The following is a 27081-nucleotide window of genomic DNA, read 5'->3' as shown; positions in this document are numbered from 1 at the left end:
CCGCTGCCGGGGGCCGGGGCCAAGTGCGCGCGTCGCCGGGGACGAAGAGGCTGGTGTGCCCGGTGGTTCGGCTAGCTCCCGGGTCCCGGCCCCGCCTGGAGGGCGGGTCCGCCGATTACTCACTTTGTTTTTAGGGGATTTCAGGGCCCCCTCCCACCGATCGGCGGAGTTTGGTGATGTCACTCTGGGCCGGGTCTGGAGCAAAGCCCGGGCTACGGGGCTGCGGCCGCCCGCCCCGCGCAGGGAAAGGCCCAGTCGGGCCTTCTGCTCCGCAGAGGCCGGGTGGTTGAACTCCACGCCGGTTTCCTCATCGCTAAAGGTGCCTTTCGGTGGTGACTGTCTCAGAAGCACGTTAAAATGTCCAACCTACCCCACTCTAGATGCGGCTGTAGGGGAAGGGGAGCGGCCGGACCTCCCCCTCTGACAGTGCATCAGGGAGCTTTGCGGAGCCTGCAGCCCGGATGGGACAACTTGAGGCCCTCCCGCTGGCGAGCTGGCCGAGAGCTCGTCCCTCTCCAGCTAAAGCGCCAGCTTACTATGCAGCCAAACTGCCGGCCCTCAGCGGCTGCAGGAGCAGGGGGTCCCCAGGGGTAAACCCCGGAGCTTCGTCTCTGAAGCCTGGCGCTTGTATCTCAGAAGGTCCGGAACCCACAGGGGACACTCGAATCAGCAGGGCCACAACCCCCAACCCCACTGCCCCCGCCTGTGTTTGCCCTGGACCTCCAGCTAGGGCTGACCACTAATTCTGTCATGTGACCCCACAGTGCGGGTAGCTCCCCCAAGACCAAGCCCAAGGCGCGTCCTTGTGGGGGCTGGGGCTGGCGCAGCCCCACCTCAGGCCTCATCCCCGAAGGAGGATGCTCCAGGGGGCGGAGTCTTCTCCAGATGGAGAAAGACTTATTTTCTCTGAATTCGTCTTGAATTAGGAAATCATGTGGGAATTGGAAAAGATTGGAAATTCTGACTTGTTTCCCAGGCTCTGAAGAAACAGGAAGAGAAAAGTGAAAATAGAGTTAGCACCCCGCCCACTCATTTCAGTTTCTCCAGTGGCTGGCCCTGATTAGAAAAGTGTTTACTTTTGGCAGGGGGCGGGGAAGGCCGACTTCAGTTGAGCGAATGGATGACATACAATTATCATTAAACCTTGCATGGATCCTCTTCTTAAAATTCTTGTATATTTATAACTTTTAAATTAATACCATAAACACCCGTGTACCCATTGCAAAACTTAAGGGACCACCACCGTGCAGAATTCTGCATTGTATTGTATTGTATTGTATGTATTTATTTTTTGAGACAGGCTCGCGCTCTGTCGCCCAGGCTGGAGTGTAGTGGCACAGTCTTGGCTCACTGCAGCCTCTACCACCTAGGATCAAGCAATCCTCCCACTTCAGCCTCCTGCATAGCTGGGACTATGGGAGCACACCACCATGCCTGGCTAAGTTTTTGTATTTTTTTGTAGAGAAGTGGTTTAACCTTGTTGTCTAGGCTGTCCTTGAACTCCTGAGCTCAACTTTCCTTCCACCTTGGCCTCACAAAGTGCTGGGATTACAGGAATGAGTCACCACGCTGGGCCAGAATTCTGTATTTTCTTAAATTAATTAATTCATTATAACTAGAGATGGGTCTTGCTGTGTTGCCCAGGCTGGTCTCAAACTCCTGGGCTCAAGCGATACTCACACCTCAGCCTCCCAAAGTGGAATTACAGGCATGAGCCACCACGCCTGGGCCAGAATTCTGTATTTAAAAAAAAAAAATTACTCATATCTGCATGCCTACACAATATATTGTTTGGTTTTCCTTAGTTTTGAACTTTTTTTTTTTGAGATGAAGTCTCGCTCTGTCGTCCAGGCTGGAGTGCAGTGGCATTCGGCTCACTGCAACCTCCACCTCCCGGGTTCAAGCGATTCTCCTCCCTCAGCCTCCCAAGTAGCTGGGATTTAAAGGGGCCAACCACCACTCCTGGCTAATTTTTGTATTTTTTTAGTAGAGACGGGGTTCTACCATGTTGGCCAGGCTGGTCTCGAACTCCTGACCTCAGCCTCGGCCTCCCAAAGTGCTGGGATTACAGGCTTGAGCCACCGCGCCCGGCCAGTTTTGAACTTTTATGTAGAGGGCATCATATGATTTGTTGTCCTTTGTTACTTGCTTTTTTCACTCAACATATTACTATGATTCATCTGTTTCACAGTTAATTCACTTTTCACTGCTGTATACTGTTTTGTTGTGTAAATATACCACTGTTTGTTTATCTAGTCATCCTGAAGACGGACATTTTTATTTTCATTTTTTTCAGATGGAGTTTCTCTCTTGTCGCCCAGGCTGGAGTGCAATAGTGCCATCTTGGCTCACTGTAACCTCTGCCTCCCAGGTTCAAGTGATTCTCCTGCCTCAGCCTCATGAGTGATCTGCCTGTCTCGGCCTCCCAAAGTGCTATTACAGGCGTGAGCCACCGCGCCCGGCCATGGGCATTTGGACTTCTAATTTTTTGCTACCGTAAGCTTTAGAGCACTGAGCTAATATGCAAAAACAGCAATCATGTAGTTTTTAAAACTTAGTCTGGGGTTAAAGAAGTATGTAAACAACTATGTTTTCTTAAAGATTTATAGGAGCATTGTAACTAGACCAAGGACAAAGAAGTTCCCAACCTCCTTGGCCCCTCGCTGCTGCCCAGATGTCTGCCATGGGGTACCTCTTGGTCACACCCTCCTCCTCTTCCCTGCCCTTAACATAGAAAGAGTCTAAGATTGTACTGACTTAAAACGGTACTTTAGAACGCTACTACACCATCCTCTCAGTCTTGTTGGCTTTCAGAATAAACCAATAAACCTACTTTTTCTCCCACCAACCCCCCTATCAGTTGGGATCCTCTTACCTAGGCCTCCCAAATAGCTGGGACCATAAGCACTCACCACCACACCCAGCTAATTAAAAAGAAAACAATTTTTTGAGGCAGGGTCTCACTCTGTCGCCATGCTGGAATGCTGTGGCATGACACTGCAGCCTCAAACTCCTGGGCTCAAGCAGTCCTCCCACCTTAGCCTCCCAAGTAGCTAGGACTAACAGCGTGTACCACCACACTCGGTTAATTTCTTTTTTTTTTAATTTTTAGTAGACACAAGGTCTTGCTGTGTTGCCAAGGCTGGTCTTGAACCTCTGAACTCAGGCGATCCTCCTGTCTCAGCCTCCCAAAGTGTTAGAATTACAGGCATGAACTACCAAACCTGGCTGAGTTTTTAAAAATCTTAATGAATGCATGGATTTAAATATATTAGCTGTGTTTTAATCAATTATAGTTATTCTTATTGAAATTCAAATTATTCATCTTTGGTTAGGGAGAACCTCTTCATGTTAGTTCTTCAGTCCTTTTGACACAATTCCAATATATGAGTCTTGGTGGCTCATACGTGTAATCCTAGCACTTTGGAAGGCTGAATGGGGAAGATTTATTGAGGCCAGGAGTTTAAGACCAGCCTGTTCAACATGGCACGATCCCTATGTCTATTAAAAATAATAATAAAGGCCAGGCGCGGTGGCTCAAGCCTGTAATCCCAGCACTTTGGGAGGCCGAGACGGGCGGATCATGAGGTCAGGAGATCGAAACCATCCTGGCGAACACGGTGAAACCCCGTCTCTATTAAAAAGTACAAAAAAACCTAGCCAGGCGAGGTGGCGGGCGCCTGTAGTCCCAGCTACTCGGGAGGCTGAGGCAGGAGAATGGCGTGAACCCGGGAGGTGGAGCTTGCAGTGAGCTGCGATCTGGCCACTGCACTCCAGCCTGGGCGACAGAGCAAGACTCCGTCTCAAAAAAAAAAAAAAAAATAATAATAATAATAATAAGCAATTGCAGTAGCCTGTGATAGCTTCCTTGCTATCTGATATGAAAAAATGTTTCTTTTCTTTTTTCTTTTTTTTTTTTTTTGAGACGGAGTTTTGCTCTTGTTGCTCACGCTGGAGTGCAATGGTGCAATCTCGGCTCACTGCAACCTCTGCCTCCCAGGTTCAAGCAATTCTCCTGCCTCAGCCTCCCAAGTAGCTGGGATTACAGGGATGTGCCACCACGCCCAGCTAATTTTTGTATTTTTAGTAGAGATAGGGTTTCCATGTCGGTCAGGTTGGTCTCGAACTCCTGACCTCAGGTGATCCACCTGCCTCAGCCTCCCACGGTGCTGGGATTACAGGCATGAGCCACAGCGCCCAGCCTGAGAAGATGTTTCTAGACTCATCTAGTAAATTTTCTGCCCCAGATCTGAAATCCGACAGCTTTCCAAGGAGTCCTGATTTTTCTTAGTAGGAAATGTTATTTAGAGACTACAGCTTGAGTACTTCAGATATTTATTGCTACTGAGTCAGTCATTGTAGATGTTTTCGGTGAATAGTTAGTAATTTTTTTTTTTTTTTTTGAGATGGAGTCTTGCTCATTCACCAGGCTGGAGTATAATGGCGTGATCTCGGCTCACTGCAACCTCTGCCTCCCAGGTTCAAGTGATTCCCCTGCCTCAGCCTCCCGAGTAGCTGGGACTACAGGCGCGTGCCACCATGCCTGGCTAATTTTTTGTATTTTAGTAGAGACGGGGTTTCACCATGTTGGCCAGGATGGTCTTGATCTCCTGACCTTGTCATCTCCCCGCCTCGGCCTCCCAAAGTGCTGGGATTACAGGCGTGAGCCACCGCGCCTGACTGTAATTTTTTAAAATATGAAATGCATCAGGAGTTCATACTAATGTTTCCTATTCAAATTTAGAATTACAAGGTTTTTAAATTTTTATTTATTTATTAATTATGATGATGATGATGATGATTTTCTAGATGGAGTCTCGCTCTGTTGCCCAGGCTCACTGTAACCTCTGCCTCCTGGGTTCAAGCAATTCTCTGCCTCAGCCTCCTGAGTAGCTGGGGTTACAGGTGCCCGCCACCATGCCTGGCTAATTTTTGTATTTTTAGTAGAGACAGGGTTTCACCATCTTGCCAGGCTGATCTTGCACTCCTGACCTTGTGATCCACCTGCCTTGGCCTCCCAAAGTGCTGGGATTATGGGTGTGAGCCACCGTGCCTGGCTAGAATTACCAGGGTTTTAACTTAACCTTAGTCACTTTACATATTTCTCCCATGTCAAAAATCTTGATTCTCTTTTGAGGAAATAGAAAAGTCCACTCTTAAGTCCATATGGAGTCTCAAGGGACCCAAATAACCAAAACAATCTTAAAAAAGAGAAACAAAGGTGGAGGACTCATATTTTCTGATTCCAAAACTTACTACAAAGCTACAGTAATCGAAACAGCGTTATATTAGCATAAAGGCAGACATACAGGCCAGCTGCAGTGGCTCACGCTTGTAATCCCAGCACTTTGGGAGGCTGAGGCGGGCGGATCACTTGAGGTCAGGTGTTCAAGACCAGCCTAACTGACATGGAGAAACCCCATCTCTACTAAAATACAAAATTAACCAGGCATGGTGGCTCATGCCTGTAATCCCAGCTACTTGGGAGGCTGAGGCAGGAGAATCACTTGAACCCGGGAGGTGGAGGTTGTGGTGAGCCAAGATCGAGCCATTACACTCCAGCCTGGGCAACAAGAGCAAAATTCTGTCTCGAAAAAAAAAAAAAGATAGACACTATGACCGATAGTACAGAATAGAGAGCCCATAAAAATAAAACCTTTCCTTGGCCAGGCACGGTGGCTCATGTCTGTAATCCCAGCACTTTGGGAGGCCAAGGCAGGTGGATCACAAGGTCAGGAGATCGAGACCATCCTGGCCAACACAGTGAAACCCCGTCTCTACTAAAAATACAAAAAAAAAAAAAAAAAATTAGCCGGGCGTGGTGGCAGGCGCCTGTAGTCCCAGCTACTTGGGAGGCTGAGGCAGGAGAATGGTGTGAACCCACGAGATCACGCCACGGCACTCTAGCCTGGGTGACAGCGTGAGACTCCGTCTCAAAAATAAATAAATAAATAAATAAATAAATAAATAAAACCTTTCCATATACAGCTGAATTATTTCCAACAAGAGTGCCAAGACCATTCAACGGGGGAAAGAACAATCTTTTCAACAAATGGTTTTGGGAAAACTGGGTATCCACATGCAAAAGAATGAAGTTAACCCTTACCTAACACTATATACAAAAATTAACTCAAAATGGATCAAATGCTTGACCTGGTGACTCACATCAGTAATTCCCACACTTTGGGAAGCCAAGGCGGGAGGATCACTTGAACGTGGGAGTTCGAAACCAGCCTGGTCAACATAGCAAGATCCTATCTTTACAAAAGCCAAAAGAAAAAAAAAAAGAAAAAAAGAAAAGAAAAAAATTAGCTGGGCATGGTGGTGCATGCCTGTAGTCTTAGCTACTCAGGAGGTTGAGACAGGGGATCACTTGAGCCCAGGAGTTCAAGTTCACGGCAGTGAGCTGTGCCACTGCACTCCAGCCTAAGCGACAGAGTGTGACCCTGTCTCAAAAAAATAACTAAAAAGGGACCAAATACCTAAATGTAGGACCTAAAACTATAAACTCAGAAAAAGACATAGTACCGTATGTTTTTTATTGTTTATATGTTATTATTTATGTTTTTATTATGTTATTTATGTTGTATAATATTCATGACATTGAATTTGGCCGTGATTTATTGGATACAACATAAAAGCACAGGCCACAAAAGAAAAAAATAAATGAGGCTTATAAAAATTAAAAACGTTTGTACATCAAATACAATATACTGGAGTAAAAAATCAACCCACAGAATGGTAGGAAACATTTGCAAATTACGTATCTGATAAGGATTAATACCCAGAACATATAAAGAACTAATGATAGGCCGGGCGCGGTAGCTCACGCCTGTAATCCCAGCACTTTGGGAGGCCAAGGCAGGCAGATCACGAGGTCAGGAGATCGAAACCATCCTGGCTAACACGGTGAAACCCCGTCTCTACTAAAAATACAAAAAAATTAGCTGGGTGTGGTGGTGGGTGCCTTGTAGTCCCAGCTACTCGGGAGGCTGAGACAGGAGAATGGTGTGAACCCGGAGGCTGAGACAGGAGAATGGCGTGAACCCGGGAGGTGGAGCTTGCAGTGAGCTGAGATGGCGCCACTGCGCTCCAGCCTGGGCGACAGAGAGAGAGGCTGTATCAAAACAAAAACAAAAACAAAAAAACAAAGAGATACCACTTCACACCCATTAGGATGGCTGTTATCAGAAAAACAAGATAACAGCTGTTTGCTGAGAAATGTGGAGATGTGGAGAACATGTGGAGAAATTGAAACACTTGTGAATTGCTGGTGGGAATGTAAAATGGTGCAGTCGCTCTGGAAAACAGTATGGCAGTTCCTCAAAAGAATTAAACCAGAATAGGCCGGGCGCGGTGGCTCAAGCCTGTAATCCCAGCACTTTGGGAGGCCGAGACGGGTGGATCACGAGGTCAGGAGATCGAGACCATCTTGACTAACACGGTGAAACCCCGTCTCTACTAAAAAATACAAAAAACTAGCCGGGCGAGGTGGCGGGCGCCTGTAGTCCCAGCTACTCGGGAGGCTGAGGCAGGAGAATGGCGTGAACCCGGGAGGCGGAGCTTGCAGTGAGCTGAGATCCGGCCACTGCACTCCAGCGTGGGCGACAGAGCGAGATTCCATCTCAAAAAAAAAAAAAAAAAAAAAAAAAGAATTAAACCAGAATTAACACATGATCCAGAAATTTCATAGTACTCAAAACTACTGAAAGTAGGAACTCAAACTGATATCTGTACACCAATGTTCATAGCGGCATTATTCACAATAGCCAAAAGGCGGAAACAACCTAAATGTCCATTGATGCATGACCAGTGTGATAGTTAATTTCATGTGTCAACTTCACCAGCCCAAGTAATACCCGGATAGCTGGTAGAATATTATTTCTGGGTATGTCTGTGAGAATGTTTCTGGAAGAGGTTAGTATTTGAATCAGACTGAGTAAAAAGATCCATCCTGTCCAACGTAGGTGGCCATCATCGAATCCACTGAGGGCGCGAATAGAACAAAAAGGTGGAGAAAAGGTGAATTCTCTGCTGTCTTGAGCTGCAACATCCATCTTCTCAGACATCAGAGCTCCTAGAGGCCTTCAGACTCTGAGACATTACACCATTGGCTTGCCTGGTCCTCTGGTCTTTGGACTTGGACTGAATTACACCACTGGCTTTCTGGGTCTTCCAGCTTGCAGATGGCAGATGCAGATTCTCAGCCTCCATAACTTTGTCATCCAATTCCCATAATAAATCGCCTCTTATATATCTATATCTGTTTGGTTCTGTTCTGGAGACCCCGGACTAATGCAAATGGATTAACAAAATGTGGGCCAGGCACAGTGGCTCATGCCTATAATCCCAGCACTTTGGGAGGCCGAGGCGAGTGGATCACTTGAGGCCAGGAGTTCAAGACCAGCCTGGCCAACATGGTGAAACCCCACGAAACCCTGTCTCTACTTAAAAAAATACAAAATTAGCTGGGTGTGGTGGCACACGCCTGTAATCCCAGCTACTTGGAGGGCTGAGGCAGGAGGATTGCGTGAACCCAGGAGACAGAGGTTGCAGTGAGCCGAGATCACACCACGACACTCCAGCTTGGGTGACAGAGTGAGACTCCGTCTCAAAAACAAAACAAAACAAAAACCCCAAAATATGGTATATACATGCAAGGGAATATTATTCACCCTTAAGGAAGGGAATTCTGATACATGCGGCATTGAGGAAACTTGAAGACAGCATGCTAAGTCAAAGAATCCAGACACAAAAGGACAAATGTATGATTCTACTTATGTGAGATACCTATAATAGTCAAATTCATAGAGAAAGAAAGTAGAATACCCGTTACAAGAAGCTGGAGAGAAGGGGAAATGGGGAGTTAATGCTTAACAGATGCAGAGTTTGTGTTGGGAATGATGAAAAAATTCTGGAGCAGGATAGTGGTGATTGATGGTTGCACACAGTGTGAATGTACTAAGTGCCATTCAGTGGCACACTTATAAATGGGTAACATGGTAGATTTTAGGTTATACATCTATAACCACAATTTTAAAAATCTCAGTTCTTTCTCTCTTTTTTTTTTTTTTACTTTTATTTTAGAAATGGGGTCTTGCTCCGTTGCCTAGGCTGGTCTTGAATTCCTGGGCTCTGGGCTCAAGCAATCCTCCTACCTCAGCCTCCCAAAGTGCTGGGATTATAGATATGAGCTACTGCGCCCAGCCTCAGTTCTCAGTGACACCAACCCATTACTCATTTGCTTTATCTCACACTGTATACAAAACAGTTTCAGAATAATGATACCAACTCTACCTCCATAATGATTTTTTTTCTTTTTCTTTTTTTCTTTTTCATAAAACTTATGACTCAACATAATATGACTTCTGAAAATATATTTTTGTAGTTCTTGTCCTTAGGTTATAGCCCACTAGGGATGATAGTCAGATAACTTTGTTTTGAATCTCTTTGACTAGTTAATCTCCATAAAGTTATACCAGCAAATTAATACATAGTTTTATTTTCCATTTTTAGGAATTGCTTTTTGAAGTTTTATTTTTCTTCATAATGATGTGAGATATTATATCGTTCCAAAGTCAAATCTATATAACAAGTTATGTTAAAAGAAGTCTTACTTCTATCCCTGTCCTCTCCAACCTGCTGTCTCCCTCCCCCTATAGGTAACTAATTTTTTTTTGAGATGGGATCTTGTTTTGTTGCCCAGGCTGGGGCAATAGTGCAATCAGTTTACTGTAGCCCCAAACTTCAGGGCCCAAGGGATCCTCACCCTTCAGTCTTCAGAGGAGACTGAGGCCTGACACTACGGGCACTCACTACAACACCCCACTAATTATTTATATTTATATTTATATTTATTTTTATTTTTTGAGATGGAGTCTTGCTCTGTCACCCAGGCTGAAGTGCAGTGGCGTGATATTGGCTCACTGCACGCTCCGCCTCCCAGGTTCATGCCATTCTCCTGCCTCAGCCTCCTGAGTAGCTGGGACTACAGGTGCCCACCACCACTCCCGACTATTTTTTAATATTTTTGGCAGAGACGGAGTTTCATCATGTTAGCCAGGATGGTCTCGATCTCCTGACCTCGTGATCTGCCTGCCTCGGCCTTCCAAAGTGCTGGGATTACAGGCATGAGCCACTGTGCCCAGCCCACTGTTTTCTATTTCATCATGTGTTTTCTTCCTTCTCCTTCTTTTTTCTTTTTTTTTAGATGGAGTCTCACTCTGTGGCCCAGGCAGGAGCGCAGTGGCATGATCTTGTCTCATTGCAACCTCCTCCTCCTGAGTTCAAGCAATAATCGCTCCTGCCTCAGCCTCCCAAGTAGCTGGGATTACAGGCGTGCACCACCGCGCCCAGCTAATTTTTGTATTTTTAGTAGAGGTGGGGTTTCACCATGTTGACTAGGCTGGTCTTGAACTCCTGACCTCAGGTGATCTGCCTGCCTCAGCGTCCAAAAGTGCTGGGATTACAGGTGTGAGTCATCACACTCAGCCTCTTCTTTCTTCTTCAAAAATGTATTTTATATCTAGAGTTTCTTAGATAAATTGTAGTATGAGGATGTCTTCTGATGAACAGAAATCCTGAGTTTTAATATGGTAAAATTATTCAATGTTAAATGAATTTTTGTGGGCTGCACCTGGCCTACAGTTTATTAATCGATTCGCGTTAGTCCGGGGTCTCCAGAACAGAACCAAACAGGTATAGACATATAAGAGGCGATTTATTATGGGAATTGGTTGACAAGTTTATGGAGGCTGAGAAGCCCCACAATCTGCCACCTACATGAGCCACCACGCCTAGCCTCCCCCAAAACATTTTTGAAAAAGAACAAAGTTAGAGAAATTTCATTATTTAATTTCAAAATTTATTTAAAAGCTAAATGTGGTTGGGCGTGGTGGCTCATGCCTGTAATCCTAGCACTTTGGGAGGCAGAGGCAGGCGGATCACCTGAGGTCAGGAGTTTGAGACCAGCCCGGCCGACATGGTGAAACCCCGTCTCTACTAAAAATACAAAAATTAGATGGGTGTGGTGGCACATGCCTGTAATTCCAGCTACCTGGGAGGCTGAGGCAGGATAATTGCTGGAACCCAGGAGGCAGAGGTTGCAGTGAGCTGAAATTGGGCCATTGCACTCCAGCCTGGGCAACAGAGTGAGATTCCATCTTAAAAACAAAACAAAACAAAAAACAAAGGCCGTGAGCGGTGTCTCACATCTGTAATCTCAACACTTTGGGAGACCAAGGTGATTAGATCACCTAAGGTCAGGAGTTCAAGACAAGTCTGGCCAACACGGTGAAACCCTGTCTCTACTAAAAATACAAAAAGATTAGCTGGGTGTGGTGGTGTGTGCCTGTAATCCCAGCTACTTGGGAGGCTGAGGCAGGAGAATCGCTTGAGCCCAGGAGGCGGAGGTTGCAGTGAGCAGAGATTGCACCACTGCACTCCAGCCTGGGTAACAGAGTGAGACTCCGTCTCAAAAAAAAAAAAAAAAAAAGATAAATGTTGGACTTTTTTTTCTTCCTTTTTTTTTGTTTGAGATGGAGTCTCCCTCTGTCACCTAGGCTAGAGTGCAGTGGTACAATCTTGGCTCACTGCAACCTCCCGGGTTCAAGTGATTCTCCTGCCTCACCCTTCCAAGTAACTAGGACTGTAGGCACATGCCACCACACTCGGCTAATTTTTGTATTTTTTAGTAGAGATGAGGTTTCACCATGGTGGCCAGACGGGTCTCAAACTCCTGACCTCAAGTGACCCACCTGCCTCGGCCTCCCAAAGTGTTGGGATTGTAGATATGAGCCACCATGCCCAGCCAAATATTGGGCTTGATTAAAGGAGGTTTTACTGACAGTAACAAAATAAAACAAACAAAACTAAGAAAATAACACTGGCTCGGTGTGGTGGCACATGCCTATAATCCCAGCACTTTGGGAGGCCGAGACAGGAGGATTAACCTGGACGATATTCTGAGACCTCGTCTCCACAAAAAATTTGAAACACTAGCTGAGTCTCGTGGTCTACAAAAAATACTGAACTTAGCTGCGTGTGGTGTCACACATCTGTAGTCCCAGCTAGTTGGGATGAAGGCACTCTTTATTGCAGAAACTCCGTCTGTTTACATTTCTAGCAATGTTTCCTAGCCAGTCCTGGAGTGAGAACAAATTCTTCCCTCCATTCACCGCTCCTTCCCTATTTCTCTTAATTGATTTTTAACAAGGTTTCCAAGGAAACCTTAGTGGGGGAAAGTTTAATCTTTTTAAGAAATGGTGCTGGAACAATAGGGAAAAATAAAGAAGCTCGGTCTTTCCCTTATGCCATATACAGGAAGTTGTTTCTTGTTTCTGCTGATACCCACTCATGGTCATTTACCTTCATGGGTTTGGTGGGTGGTTGTGAGGTCAAATAACAGTTCTGTGGGTTCACCTTGGGAACACTTCCTTCCACGGAGGGCTTGTTTCTGCTTCTGCTCCATCTTCTGCCATTAGGACTGGTAAGGTGAGGAGGTATGGGAGCACTGGATCCATTTTGGAACTAATTTGGCCTCTCTTGTGAGTTTATCTCTAAATAAGAGTCTCAAAGTCAGCATTTCATCATTGTTCTTGTTCTGGGAATTTATAAACATTGGCCTGAGGTTAACTACATTTGCTCTTTTTTTTTTTTTTTTTTGAGACAGAGCCTCACTCTGTCACCCAGGCTCGAGTGCAGTAGCATGATCTCCTCCGTTCACTGCAACCTCCACCTCCTGGGTTCAAGTGATTCCCCTGCCTCAGCCACCTGAGTAGCTGGAATTACAGGTATGCGCCACCATGCCCGGCTAATTTTTTGTTGTCGTTGTTGTTTTGTTTTGTTTGTTTTTGAGACAGAGTCTTGCGCCGTAGCCCAGGCTGGAGTGCAATGGCACGATCTCGCTCACTGCTACGTCTGCCTCCCAGGTCCCAGTTCAAGAAATTCTCCTGCCTCAGCCTCCCAAGTAGCTGATTACAGGCACGCGCCACCATGCCCAGCTAATTTTTTTGTATTATTGGTAGAGAAGGGGTTTCACCATGTTGGCCAGGCTGGTCTTGAACTCCTAACCTTGTGATCCACCCACCTCGGCCTCCCAAAGTGCTGGGATTACAGGCATGAGCCACCGCACCAGGCCAACCTGGCTACTTTTTGTATTTTTAGTAGAGACAAAGTTTCACCATGTTGGCCAAGCTAGTCTGGAACTCCTGACCTCAGGTGGTCTGCCCACCTCAGTTTCCCAAAATGCTAGGATTACAGGCGTAAGCCAATGTGCCCGGCCCATTTGCTACATTTTTAAAAATTGGTGAGCCAGCCATAGTGGCTCACACCTGTAATCCTGTAACTGAAACACAGGTTCAGTTGCTCATTTGCTTGCAGAGTCCAATTAATAAGAGTGAGGTCTGGTATAAAGAAACTGACTTTTTATTCCAAAGCCTGCTAGGGCAAGAAGTACAGGCTTCCTGCCTTAAGGGGACCACTTTGCCTCCAAAGCAGAAAGCGGGTGCTTTTAAAGTGGGGGGTGCTGGTATGCTGGCATGAAAGGCATGCAGGGGAGGAAGCAAACAAGTGGGGGTTCACATACTCGCTTCAGTGCCTTATCTACCAGGTGGTCAAGCTGGTGGCTGCTGGTGCCTTCGTGGGCAGGACTAGGTTGTAAAAGTGTCCCAGAACTCTCCCAATGAGAGAGATTTTTGTAGTAGGCATACTTTGGGTTGTAGGTGGACTATTGTTGTAATGTAGGTTCTTGAGGCAACCTCCTGGTGGGAGAGAGTTTCATAGCGGGTACACTTTGGTTTGTAAATTGACTGTTATCTGTTGAGGCAGTCCCTGGTGGGATAGAGTTCTGCCCTGGAGCTTCTAAGCACCTAGTTAGATGAACTTGTCCCTAGGGAGTGTGTGGTGAAGTGGAGGTAAAAGCTTATGATTGCATTTCTAAAGGGCTACATAGGAAGTGGGGAATGGGGGAAATGGAGAAAACAGAAAATAAGAGAAAATAATTTAAAAAACATAGTAGTAATTCCTTATCTTTTTCTTTGAAAACTGGGAGTACTTGGTTACAATTCCCCACCGTCAAGTTCTGTTCCATTTCTTTGGGATTTGAATACTATATTCATTCTGGCTACTTCTGGCTGAAAGGGGTTGTAGGTCATTGGGTGTCAAAGAGGAAATGATCTAGTTGAAGTTGGAAATCTTCACAAGTGCCCAGTCTTACAGATGATATTTGTTGGAACATTATGGTGCAAGGTGTGGAAATTCTCTGGGAAACCCTGTCATGCAGTCTCATACAGAGGATACAACAGCAGTAAAATCCACATTGGAGAAGTCTACCTGTTTTTGCAACTAGAGCTAGAGTAGTAAGTAGCTTCCATCACCAAGACGGTCCTGACCCGAGCCAGAATGCCATCCATGGATCTAGCGACCATGTGGGGGCAGACATAGTTTTGACTTGCTGGTGCATATCTTGCAGGGCTGAGACATTTCCCAGATTATCTGGAATGTATACACAGCAGTTAGTCTTAATTAAAAGGCAGGTTCCCCACTGTCCATCGTAACTAGATATGATAACAGGCTGGCTAAATATGGATTTAACAGGTTATTGGAAGAGCTATAAACACTCATGAAGGTGATCATAAGTCCCGTCTAGTTCTTGAGAATGGATCAGTTTGGTTAAATAGTTGCATCCCATCCAGGAGGTGGCATTGCAGATGGGCTAGGCATTTACATGTGATGAAAGCAAACTTATGAAAAAGATTTTTCATAAGAGGCATTTCTGGCCAGGTGCAGTGGCTCATGCCTGTAATCCCAGCACTTTGGGAGGCCGAAGCATGTGGATCACAAGGTCAGGAGTTCGAGACCAGCCTGGCCAATATGGTGAAATCCTGTCTCTACCAAAAATACAAAAATTAGCCAGGTGTGGTGGCAGGCACCTGTAGTTCCAGCTACTTGGGAGGCTGAGGCAGGAGAATCACTTGAACTCGAGAAGCAGAGGTTGCAGTGAGCTGAGATCAAGCCACTGCACTCCAGCCTGGGTGACAGAGTGAGATTTTGTCTCAAAAAAAAAAAAAAAAAGGCATTTCTATGGAAACAGAAGAAAAAGAAAGGTTAATTTTGGGCAAAATTTATCCAGATGTTAGATTCAAAGCCTCTTTAATCACAGAGGAGGAAGGGGGTAGCCATCTGATGTGTTTTTCTCACCTGTATTACAAGGAATAATGTAATATTAATTTCATTGAGTTCAAATCAGAACAATGGAAGAATAATTTGAAAGCATTAATTTAATAATCTGTAGCCTGGAAAAGTAATCCAAGTTGTGGAAAATTATAAAAACTCAAAAAACAAAAACAAAAAAAACAAAAAAACAGACAAGACTAGAATCTAACAACAGGTTTACTATAATTTTTTTTTTTTTGGAGACAGAGTATCGCTCTGTTGCCCAGGCTGGAGTGCAGTGGCACAATCTTGGCTCACTGCAGGCTCTGCTTCCCAGGTTCAAGTGATTCTCGTGCCTCAGCCTTCCGAGTAGCTGGGATTACAAGCATGTGCTACCACACCCACCGAATTTTTTGTATTTTTACTAGGGACTAGGTTTTGCCATGTTGGCCAGGCTGGTCTCGAACTCCTGGCCTCAAGTGATCTGCCTGCCTTAGTCTTCCAAACTGCTGGGATTACAGGTGTGAGCCACTGCTCCCGGCCTATAGTTTTTTTTCCAAAACATAATATTTATCTCTCTAATCCCAATTTTGCTAAAGACAAATCATAGTAGGACAAATTTATTTGCAAAATAAGTTTTAATCTTATTTTGCACAGCATTTTAACTTCAGACCTCTTGTTTGATGGAGAGACACATAGAATGCCCACTCATATTATCAATTAGGCCAGGTTCAAAAGTCCTTCAAAGTATGGAAACAAAATATTGCCTCCTTCCATAAGAGAAAGAATTACTCCCACCCCTTCAACCGGGAGGCTTAGTCTTACTAAAAATGTGGAAAGAAGGAAGCCCTAAGGATCAATTACAACCAAAATGGAAGGGCCCCTGCTGGGTGCGGTGGCTCACACCTGTGTGAGCCGAGATCATGCCACTGCACTCCAGCCTGGGTGACAAGAGTAAAACTCCGTCTAAAAAAAAAAAAAAAAAAAGGAAGAGCCCCTATCGGGTGTTGCTGAGTATTCCCACTGCTGCTAAACTTCCAACATTAAACCTGTTTCTTTCTTTCCTTTTTTTTTTTTTTTTTGAGGAGTCTCGCTTTGTCGCTCAGGCTGGAATGCAGTGGTGCGATCTCAGCTCTCTGCAACCGCCGCCTCCCGGGTTCAAGCAATTCTCCTGCCTCAGCCTCCCAAATAGCTGGGATTACAGGCATGTGTCACCACGACTGGCTAATTTTTGTATTTTTAGTAGAGACAGGGTTTCACCATGTCGGCCAGGCTGGTCTCGAACTCCTGACCTTAAATGATTCGGCTGTCTCGGCCTCCCAAAGTGCTGGGATTACAGGCATGAGCCACCATGCCTGACCTAAACTTGTTCCTTATGAGTTGCAGACACAAAAGGACACTATGACCTACATCTGTGAACCTATGCCACCTGTTTAAAAGAATCAACATTCAGCCGGGTGCAGTGGCTCACACCTGTAATCCCAGCACTTTAAGAGGCTAAGGTGGGCAGATCATCTGAGGTAAAGGGTTCAAGACCAGCCTGGCCAACATGGTGAAACCCCATCTCTACTAAAAATACAAAAATTATCTGGGTGTGGTGGCAGGTGCCTGTAATCCCAGCTACTCGGGAAGCTTTGGCAGGAGAATTGCTTGAACCCGGGACGCAGATGTTGCAGTGAGCCGAGATCATGCTACTGCACTCCAGCCTGGGTGACAGAGCGAGACTCCATCCCCCTCCCCCAAAAAATGGAAAAAAAAGAAAAAAGAATCAACACTCAGCCAGAAATGGTAATGTGATGCTGTGGGTGGAAATAGGAGCATTCATTTTTCTCTTCTTCCTGACTGTAATACTTCTTTTCTACTGCTTTTGCCAACTGCCTCCTCCTAGGAAACACCTATTTTGTCTTCATTGGGTGTTAGACACTACTCTAAGGCTTTGATCTCCTAGTTACCCTGATTGACTGTGGCTGGGAACAAAACTCCATAGTAAATATTTCAACAGTTATAGCATCAGGGAATCATCTTCACAGTTTATGGATGTGTCATCAATATCCCCAGGAGAGAGAGTTGTACCTTCTGTACCATCCAGAAAATCTCACTGTCATCTCCCTAGGCTTCCTGACTAACCACAGCAATCCTAAGGTACCCAGAACCCCAACTTGTTAGGTGGACCTCTCCCCCACTTGACAGATTTCACCTGAATCCCCCTACCACTGTTGCCTGGACCTGGGAAGTTGGGTGTCTATATCTCCAGTGCACTCATGATTCTGTCTTTTGCACTCACTGTTGTGTTAATGACATAAAAGCAGAAGTTTCCCTGCAATGCTCTGATCCAACTGTAGTTGCCAAGTTCCCAAGGCCTCAGTGAGATAAATGGGATTCCACTTGTAAGTGAGGAAACCATATATGGTGCCTTCTCTCAGATGAGACCACACAGGGCAAAAGCAACTGCCTACTCTAGGAAGGGGGAGTACTGGCCGGGCGCGGTGGCTCACGCCTGTAATCCCAGCACTTTGGGAGGCTGAGGTGGGCGGATCACGAGGTCAGGAATTTGAGACCATCCTGGCTAACGGTGAAACCCCATCTCTACTAAAATACAAAAAATTAGCCAGGCGTGCTAGTGTGCGCCTGTAATCCCAGCTGCTCAGGAGGCTGAGGCAGGGGAATCGCTTGAACCTGGGAGGCGGAGGTTGCAGTAAGCTGAGATCGTGCCACTACACTCCAGCTTGGCAACATAGCAAGACTCCGTCTCAAAAAATAATAATAATAATTAATAAATAAATAAGAGGGGAGTACTGCCCTTTCCGGAAAACAGAAATTTTTTGGCCACTCCTATCGCAGCAGACGAACATCCCTATAGACCCACTGGGCAGCAAAGGATTAACCTGACACCCCATAGGGCTTCTGTTTGTGACCCAACTGGTTTCATTTTTGTGTGTCAATGACTGGGAAGAAGTCAATCCTGTAACCACTCCTGATTCCCAGGGAGTCATCTGTTCTTTTAGGAGTAGCTTTCCCTTGTATATCAAAAACTTGGAGGAGAGATGAATGTATGTTGGCGCCCCCTGCCCCTCCAGGGGTCACAGTCTATAGGCCCCCGAGACCTAGGAACACCGGAAATAAATGAGCATAGGATGAATTCTGGTAGGAATCGGGCGGCAATATGACTAGTGGCACCCTGGGGCAGCTTTGCCTACCACGAGTCAACCCTAAAGAACTTGACTCAGGCCGGGCGCGGTGGCTCACGCCTGTAATCCCAGCACTTTGGGAGGCCAAGGCGGGCAGATCACGAGGTCAGGAGATCGAGACCATCCTGACCAACACGGTGGAACCCCGTTTCTACTAAAAATACAAAAAAATTAGCCGGGTATGGTGGTGGGCGCCTGTAGTCCCAGCTACTCGTGAGGCTGAGGCAGGAGAATGGCGTGAACCTGGAAGGTGGAGATTGCAGTGAGTGAGATCGCGCCACTGCGCTCCAGCCTGGTGGCACAGTGAGACTCTGTCTCAAAAATAATAATAATAATAATAATAATTAATTAAAAAAAATTTTGGTAAAGCACTGTCTATGGCAGTTTGGTTTTTAAAAACACCTCTTTTGCCGGGCGCGGTGGCTCAAGCCTGTAATCCCAGCACTTTGGGAGGCCGAGACGGGCGGATCACGAGGTCAGGAGATCGAGACCATCCTGGCTGACACGGTGAAACCCCGTCTCTACTAAAAATACAAAAACTTAGCCGGGCGAGGTGGCAGGCGCCTGTAGTCCCAGCTACTCGGGAGGCTGAGGCAGGAGAATGGCGTGAACCCGGGAGGCGGAGCTTGCAGTGAGCTGAGATCCGGCCACTGCACTCCAGCCTGGGTGACAGAGCGAGACTCCGTCTCAAAAAAAAAAAATAAATAAATAAAAAAATAAATAAAATAAAAACACCTCTTTTGCCCATTTTTCCTTCAGTGTCAAATTTGTTTCCAGTGTTCACATTCTAGCTAGTCCGCAGACAATGAGTCTTATCTCAGCACAGGCAGCTTAGTAACAGCAGACGTGAAGAAGGCAGAAAAGAAGAGAGAGAAAGCCAAGCTGGCAGGCCTCTGCATAGGAGCTGGGATTCACAAGTGGGGCGCGAGAAAGAAAGGAGAGGAAGAAAAACAGGTAAAGTGACCAAAAAGAAACTCACGAGCCTTCCAGCCACAGTTACTAGACTTTGGCTCAGCCTTTCGGGAGCGCCTCACTTCTCACTCCCTGGACAGGAAGCACAGCAGGTTTATCCAGATGAACTGAGAAGGTCAGGTGCTGTGAGGAGGGGCAGGGAGATGGCCGTCCAGAATACCACTGCCCCCCAACCCCGGGGCTGAGATGAGTGAAGATGTTCCTCTGTTTGGGACCAGGAGGCGTGTGTTCAGGAATGCTACCTGGCACCTGGCTGGAAAAGAAAAGCCAGTTCCCTGTAAGGAGTGTTCCCAGTGTTCCGTCTACGATGGCCTTGTTATTTTATTACCTTTAGAAAGTAAGTCCTGTTCTTGTTACAACAGTCACACTGCTGGGAAGTGGCTAAATAGTAATACTGATAAATAGATGAGGCCGGGCAAGGTGGCTCACGCCTGTAATCCCAGGGCTTTGGGAGGCCGAGGAGGGCGGATCACCTGAGGTCAGGAGTTCGAGACCAGGCTGGCCAGCATGGTGAGTCCCTGTCTCTACTAAAAATACAAAAATGTATTGGTATGGTGGTGCATGCCTGTAATCCCAGCTACTCAGGAGGCTGAGATGGGAGAATTGCTTGAATCTAGGAGGTGGAGGTTGCAGTGAGCCAAGATCGTGCCACTGCATTCCAGCCTGGGTGACAGAGTAAGACTCTGTCTCAAAAAAAAAAAAAAAAAAAAAATGGTGAGTCTTCTTGGAAAACAAAACAAAACAAACAAAACAAAACAAAAACCCCACCATTCTTGTTTGTCTTCCATCAGGGAGAGTCTCAGTAGCCCATGTGGGCAGCTCTCCTGGATAGTCAGGAGGGTGAAATTGAAGGTAGAGAGTCTAGAAAAGGGCCAGGGCCCACACACAGTCATACATTCGCATGTGCAAACAAACAGTGTGCTTCCCAATGAGTCTCCAATTGAGGGGCTGGGTGAGGTCCTGAATCCCCCTCCTCAGATCCAAATGCCTCCATAGGCAGTTTGAGCTGAGCAAAGCTCTTATGGTTCCACATGTACAAACAAATATAAATGCATAAAATGCTCAAATGGTGTCAATAGCAGCCAAATCTTTTTTTTTTTTTTTTTTTTTTTTTTTTGAGACGGAGTCTCGCTCTGTCACCCAGGCTGGAGTGCAGTGGCTGGATCTCAGCTCACTGCAAGCTCCGCCTCCCGGGTTCACGCCATTCTCCTGCCTCAGCCTCCCGAGTAGCTGGGACTACAGGCGCCCGCCACCTTGCCCGGCTAAGTTTTTTTTGTATTTTTAGTAGAGACAGGGTTTCACTGTGTTACCCAGGATGGTCTCGATCTCCTGACCGCGTGATCCGCCCGTCTCGGCCTCCCAAAGTGCTGGGATTACAGGCTTGAGCCACTGCGCCCGGCCAATAGCAGCCAAATCTTAAGTAGAGCAGGGCCCCCAGTGACACCCCAAAAGAGGTAGAGGGTGGGCCGGGCGCAGTGGCTCATGCCTGTAATCCCAGCACTTTGGGAGGCTGAGGCAGGCGGATCACGAGGTCAGAAGATTGAGACCATCCTGGCTAACACAGTGAAACCCCGTCTCTACTAAAAATATAAAAAATTAGCTGGGCGTGGTGGTGGGCGTCTGTAGTCCCAGCTACTCAGGAGGCTGAGGCAGGAGAATGGCGTGAACCTGGGAGGCGGAGCTTGCAGTGAGCTGAGATCGCATCACTGCACTCCAGCCTGGGCAACAGAGTGAGACCAAGTCTCAGAAAAAAAAAAAAAAAAAAAAAAGTAGAGGGTGGTCAGGGGTCAGGTGCACTCCAAATAACTCACCCAGTTTCAAAGTTTGCTGTCTTCTTCAGAGGTCACTTGCTTTGAACCAGTGAAACACTGAAGATGGCAGATGTCATGCCGGGAGGTGAAAGGAAGCCTCCTCCAAAACCAAAAGCACTTTTGGCAGCTGCTGGAAAGTTCCATAATGTTCCTGTCAGGGGATCCGCTAGCTATGAGCAGCTGGCACTCACAGGTGACCCCATGCCTCACCCAGGAGCATAACTGGGCTGTCCAGCTCAGACTCACCTAGAGCGGACAGCACTTCCCCATATGGGTCACCAAAATTGTAACTGAAATGCAGGTTCGGTCACTTGCTGCTTGCAGAGTCCAGTTAATGAGTAATGTCTGGTATAAAGAAAGAGACTTTTTATTCCAAAGCTAACTTAGGGGAAGAAGTATAGGCTTCCTGCCTTAAGGGTGCTGCTTTGGCTTTGGAGCAGAAAGTGGGTGCTTTTAATGTGGGGGAGGCTGGCATAGTGGCATGCATGGCACATGGGAGAGGAAGCAAGCAGGTGGGGGATCTGCTTACTCTCTTTGGTGCCTTATCTACTGGGCAGTCAAGTTGGTGACTGCTGGCACCTTTATGGGTTGTAAAAGTGGCCAGAAACTTTCCAGGTGGGAGAGTCTTGTAGCGGGCATACTTGAGGTCGTAGATGGACTGTTGTCTCTTGAGGCAACTTCCTGGTGGGAGAGAGTTTCGTAGTGGGCATACTTTGGGTTGCACATTGACTGATATCTCTGAGACAGTCGCTTGGTGGGAGAGAGTTCTGCCCTGGAGCCTCTAAGCACATGGTTAGATGAACTTTCCCTGTGGCGAGTGTCTGGTGAAGGGGAGCTGAAAGGTTATAATTGCATTGGTTAATTAGGAAGTGGGGAATAGGAGAAATGGAGAAAAGAAAATAAGAGAAAAGAAGAAAAAGATAATAGTAACTTACTCTCTTTTTCTAAGAAAAATGGGAATACTTGGTTAAAATCACAACACTTTTTTGGGAGACTGAGGCAGGAAGATAGTTTGAGTCCAGGAGTTTGACACCAGCCTGGGTAACATAGTGAAACCCTATGTCTAAAAAAAAAATTAACTAGGCTTGGTGGCATGCAGCTGTAATCCCAGCTACTCAGGAGGCTGAGGTGGGAGAATCACTTGAGCTTGTGAAGTTGGGGCTCCAATGAGCTGTGATTGTGCCAACACCCCAGCCTGGGTGACAGAGTGAGACCCTATCTCAAAAAATAAAATAACAAAAAAATCCTGAAAGTTTATTGTCGTTATTGATATGCTTACTGTTTCCACAAATGATCCAGTTTAACACAGAGTTTAGGTTAATAAAACAATATAAATATTGTCAGTAGCACAATCTAGATAGCTTTTTTGTTTGTTTTCGAGACAGAGTCCTGCTCTGTCGCCCAGGCTGGAGTGCAGTGGCCGGATCTCAGCTCACTGCAAGCTTCGCCTCCCGGGTTTACGCCATTCTCCTGCCTCAGCCTCCCAAGTAGCTGGGACTACAGGCGCCCACCACCTCGCCCGGCTAGTTTTTTGTATTTTTTTTTTTAGTAGAGACGGGGTTTCACTGCGTTAGCCAGGATGGTCTTGATCTCCTGACCTCGTGATCCGCCCGTCTCGGCCTCCCAAAGTGCTGGGATTACAGGCTTGAGCCACCGCGCCCGGCCTAATTTTTGTATTTTTAATAGAGATGGGGTTTCACCATGTTGGCCAGGCTGGTCTGGACCTCCTAACCTCAAGTGATCTGCCTGCCTCAGCCTCCCAAAGTGCTGGGACTACAGGCATGAGCCACCGTGCCCAGCCCTAGATAGCCTTTTTTGTTGCAGTTGTTTGTTCTAAGAGAGAAGAAACTAGGTCTGAAGTCTTTCTGTGTGCATAAGCGCCTTAGAATCAAGATATCTGTCATTTTGTGTTTAACACAAATGAGAAACGTCGGTACCAGTTATGGATTTAGTATCTGTTTCTGTAGCTCTTTTTTTTTTTTTTTTTTTTTTTTTTTTTGAGACGGAGTCTCGCTCTGTCGCCCAGGCTGGAGTGCAGTGGCGCGATCTCGGCTCACTGCAAGCTCCGCCTCCCGGGTTCACGCCATTCTCCTGCCTCAGCCTCCCGAGTAGCTGGGACTACAGGCGCCCGCCACCTTGCCCGGCTAAGTTTTTGTATTTTTAGTAGAGACGGGGTTTCACCGTGGTCTCCATCTCCTGACCTTGTGATCCGCCCGCCTCGGCCTCCCAAAGTGCTGGGATTACAGGCGTGAGCCACCGCGCCCGGCCTATCTCTTTTAAAAACACCACCTTTTGCATCTCTAGATATTGCTCCCCATTACCCATGATTATTTGGAACTATATGAATCCAAATTGTATGAAATTGAGTTCTAGCTACTGGGAAGCCTGAGGTGGGAGGGTCGCTTCAGCCCTGGAGTTCTAGGCCACAGTGCACTATGCCCATCGAGTGTCTGCACTAAGTTCAGCTTCAGTATGGTGACCTTCTGGGAGCAGGACCACCACGTTGCCTGAGAGGGGTGAGCCTGTCCAAGTCGGAAAGGAGTGGATCCAAACTCCTGGGCTGATCAGTAGTGGGATCGTGCCTGTGAACAGTCACAGTACTCCAGCCTGGGCAACATAGCAAGACCCTGTCTCTTAAAAAAAGATTGTATCATACTAGAAAAGTGCACTTTGGGTATCTAAAGGAAGCACTACATGCACCTTTCTGTCTGCCAACCAGTTTGTTTACTTTACATGTGGTCCATCCCGGTTCACTGGGCCCTGGGAACCAGCCCCCTCTGGCCCATCTCCAGCACAGTAACAATAGCCAATGTTTATTGAGTCTAGGCCGTGTGCCAGATGTTGAGCTAAATATGTAATAGGCTATTGTTTGAGGCTGAGTGCAGTGGATGATGCCTGTAATCCCAGCACTTCGGAGGTCGCAGCAGTAGGATTGCTTCAGGTCAGGAGTTTGAGACCAGCTGGGGCAACAAACTGAGACCCTGTTCATACAAAAAGAAACAAATAAACAAAACCAGAAATGAGCAGGGCGTGGTGGTGCACATCTGTGCTCCCAGCTACTCGGGAGACTGCGGCGGGTGGATTGCCTGAGCCCAGGAGCTTGAGGTTGCAGTGAGCCACTACACTCCAGCTTGGGTTACAGAGCAAGACCCAGACTCAAGGGGAAAAAAAAGGTTATTGTTTGAATCTAATGCTTACAACCAGCCTTTGAGGTGATACCATTAGTATCTTCACATTGTAAATGAGGTAACAGGTTTAGAGACATTGAGTAACATGCCCAAATCACGCAGATTAATGGAGGACCCAGGATTTAAACCTAGATTTGTCTGACTGCCATCTCTCTCTCTCTCTCTTTTTTACATTAAAAAAAAAAAAAATGGAGACAGGGGATGGCTATGTTGCCCAGGCTGATCCTGAACTCCTGAGCTCAAGCGATCCTCCCATGTCAGCCTCCCAGGTAGCTGGGACTACAGGCCTGCACCACCACCCCTGGCTAATTTATGTATTTTTGTAGAGATGGGGGTTTTTACCATGTTGCCCAGGCTGGTCCTGAACTCTGGGCTCAAGCAATCCTCCCGCCTTGGCCTCCCAAAGTGTTGGGATTACAGGTGTGAACCACTGCTCTTGGCTGAGAGCTGCCATCTCAACTGCCATTACCTACCACAATGGGACCCAGAAGCCTGGTTCTGGACACAGTGGCTGCAAGGACCCTCAGGGGCCCTTCAGTTCTGCCTTGAAGCAAATCATTTTTCCACAGGGTCATTCCGGGTCCACCCCTGGCCCCAGCATGGTCAGCTCAGGTGACAGGATGCTCTCAGGAGCTCTGGCTGGTCAAGGCCCTTTCTGATGTAGGGTCAAATCCATCCCCCGTTAGCTTCCGTGGGACAGTCAGCCTTCTGCCCTTGAGGCTGTAGAGAAGATGCGTGGCTCTTCCCACCCCAGGGAATCCCCTCAGATCTTGGCTCGTTCACTCAGCAGACATTTACCGTGTGTCCACAATGTGCCCAGGATAGAGGAGTGGACAAGAAGAAGTCATGAGGCCTGGTGGAGCTGACATCTTAAAGAGGCAGAAAGTAAGTCCCATGTTGGCAGAGACATGCCCTACCCCCTTGATCCAGAGCCTCTCTGGATAATTCCAGCTTTCTAGATCGGAGACCCATTGGAAATGTGGTCCCAGATAAGGTACCCGCGTGAAGAACAGGGCCATGGGGCTGGCTGGGGTGACCCCACATAAGAAGCCTTGGCTGGTCCCAGGGTTTGGAGAGGCCATATGTCCAGGGCAGTCCTAGAGCTTAATCTGGCCAAATTCCAGTAAAAAGGAAAAAATAAAATCCTGCTTCCCCATCACCAAACACTAAATAAGCAGGCAGCAAGACAGGCCCAATCCACTGGCCTCCCCACTCCCTCCTAAACTCCAGAGCTCCCTCCCTAACTGTCTGCTGCCTCCTCCAGCCAGCGCCCATGGACATTTCTGACCAAACTCACATTCTGCCTTCTCCAGCCTGAAATCTGGCTTACCTATTCTCAAGACATCTTCCTCCCCACTCTCAGACTCTCCCCCTATCTCGGGTCTCTTTTATCTCCAAGATCTCTCTCCAGCCCTGCCAGGGTCCAAAATCAAGCATCAGCGCTGCTCCCCGCCAGACTTCCACCCTCCCTCACTCCCCTCAACCCGATTCTGACAGACACCTGAACAGGGGAACACAGTGTGAGATCATATCACAGGTCACAGACACACACAGACACACACACACACACAGACACACACACACACACACACATTTCCTGTTGTCCTGTGACCCTCCCTCTCCAGTCCCTGACTCAGGACACCATACAACAAAAGAACTCACAATACCAGTTTCAGTGTCATAAACGATAGATATGGGCCGGCACAGTGGTTCACGCCTGTAATCTCGGCACTTTGGGAGGCCGAGGCGGGTGGATGGCTTGAGGCCAAGAGTTCCAGACCAACCTAGGTAGCGTGGTCAAACTCGGTCTCTACAAAAAATACAAAGATTGGCCGGGTGCAGTGGCTCTCACCTGTAATCCCAGCACTTTGGGAGGCTGAGGTGGGCGGATCACAAGGTCAGGAGATCGAGACCATCCTGGCTAACACGGTGAAACCCTGTCTCTACTAAAAATACAAAAAAATTAGCTGGGTGTGGTGGCGGGTGCCTGTAGTCTCAGCTACTCAGGAGGCTGAGGGAGGAGAATGGCGTGAACCTGGGAGGCAGAGCTTGTAGTGAGCCGAGATAGTGCCACTACACTCCAGCCTGGGTGACAGAGCAAGACTCCATCTCAAAAAAAAAAAAAAAAAAAAGAAAAAAAGAAAAAATACAAAGATTAGCCAGGTGTGGTGACTTGTACTTGTGGTCCCAGCTACTTGGGAGGCTGACTGGGGAGGATCACCTGAGCCCCGAAGGTTGAGGCTGCAGTGAGCCATGATCATACCACTGCACTCCAGCCTGGGAGACAGAGTGAGATGCTGTCTAAAAAACAGAACAAAACAAAAACTCCCCCAAACCCAAAAAGGTTTGGAAGAATAAATGCTCTGATATTGAGCCGGTCACCTTACCACTGCCCACCAAGGCAATTGTGAAAGCATGAGGAGAGGGGAAGAGAGGAACACCAGAGGTTGTAGAAAGGAGCAGAGCAGTTGGGATGTCCCCAGGAAGAGCCCATGTCCCAGCCCCCCCCACCCCCCACCACCCCCCCCACCCCCCACCACCCCCCCCACCCCCCACCACCCCCCCCACCCCCCACCACCCCCCACCCTGGCTGAGGAGTGAAAATGAAAAGAGACCCCCAGAGGCCAGGCACAGTGGCTCAGACCTGTAATCCCAGCACTTTGGGAGACTAAGGCGGGTGGATCACGAGGTTAGGAGATCGAGACCATCCTGGCTAACATGGTGAAACCCTGTCTCCACTAAAAATACAAAAAAATTAGCCGGGCGCGG

The 27081-nt window shown here is 47.2% G+C and overlaps 1 long non-coding RNA gene across 1 annotated transcript; it reads right to left on the bottom strand.

The window, feature by feature from the left end:
* Nucleotides 1-13410: 13410 nt before the first annotated feature.
* LOC135966991 (uncharacterized) lies at nucleotides 13411-26155 on the bottom strand. Its single transcript, XR_010580764.1, has 3 exons — nucleotides 21371-26155; nucleotides 19077-19566; nucleotides 13411-18743 (listed from the first exon to the last, which is right to left on the bottom strand). It is a non-coding gene; the product is annotated as an uncharacterized lncRNA (long non-coding RNA).
* Between the last annotated feature and the right edge of the window lie 926 nt (nucleotides 26156-27081).

This window comes from Macaca fascicularis, chromosome 14, assembly GCF_037993035.2.
Source record: "Macaca fascicularis isolate 582-1 chromosome 14, T2T-MFA8v1.1".
NCBI classification, from domain to species: Eukaryota; Metazoa; Chordata; class Mammalia; order Primates; family Cercopithecidae; genus Macaca; species Macaca fascicularis.
This window is presented reverse-complemented; position numbering and strand designations above follow the sequence as displayed.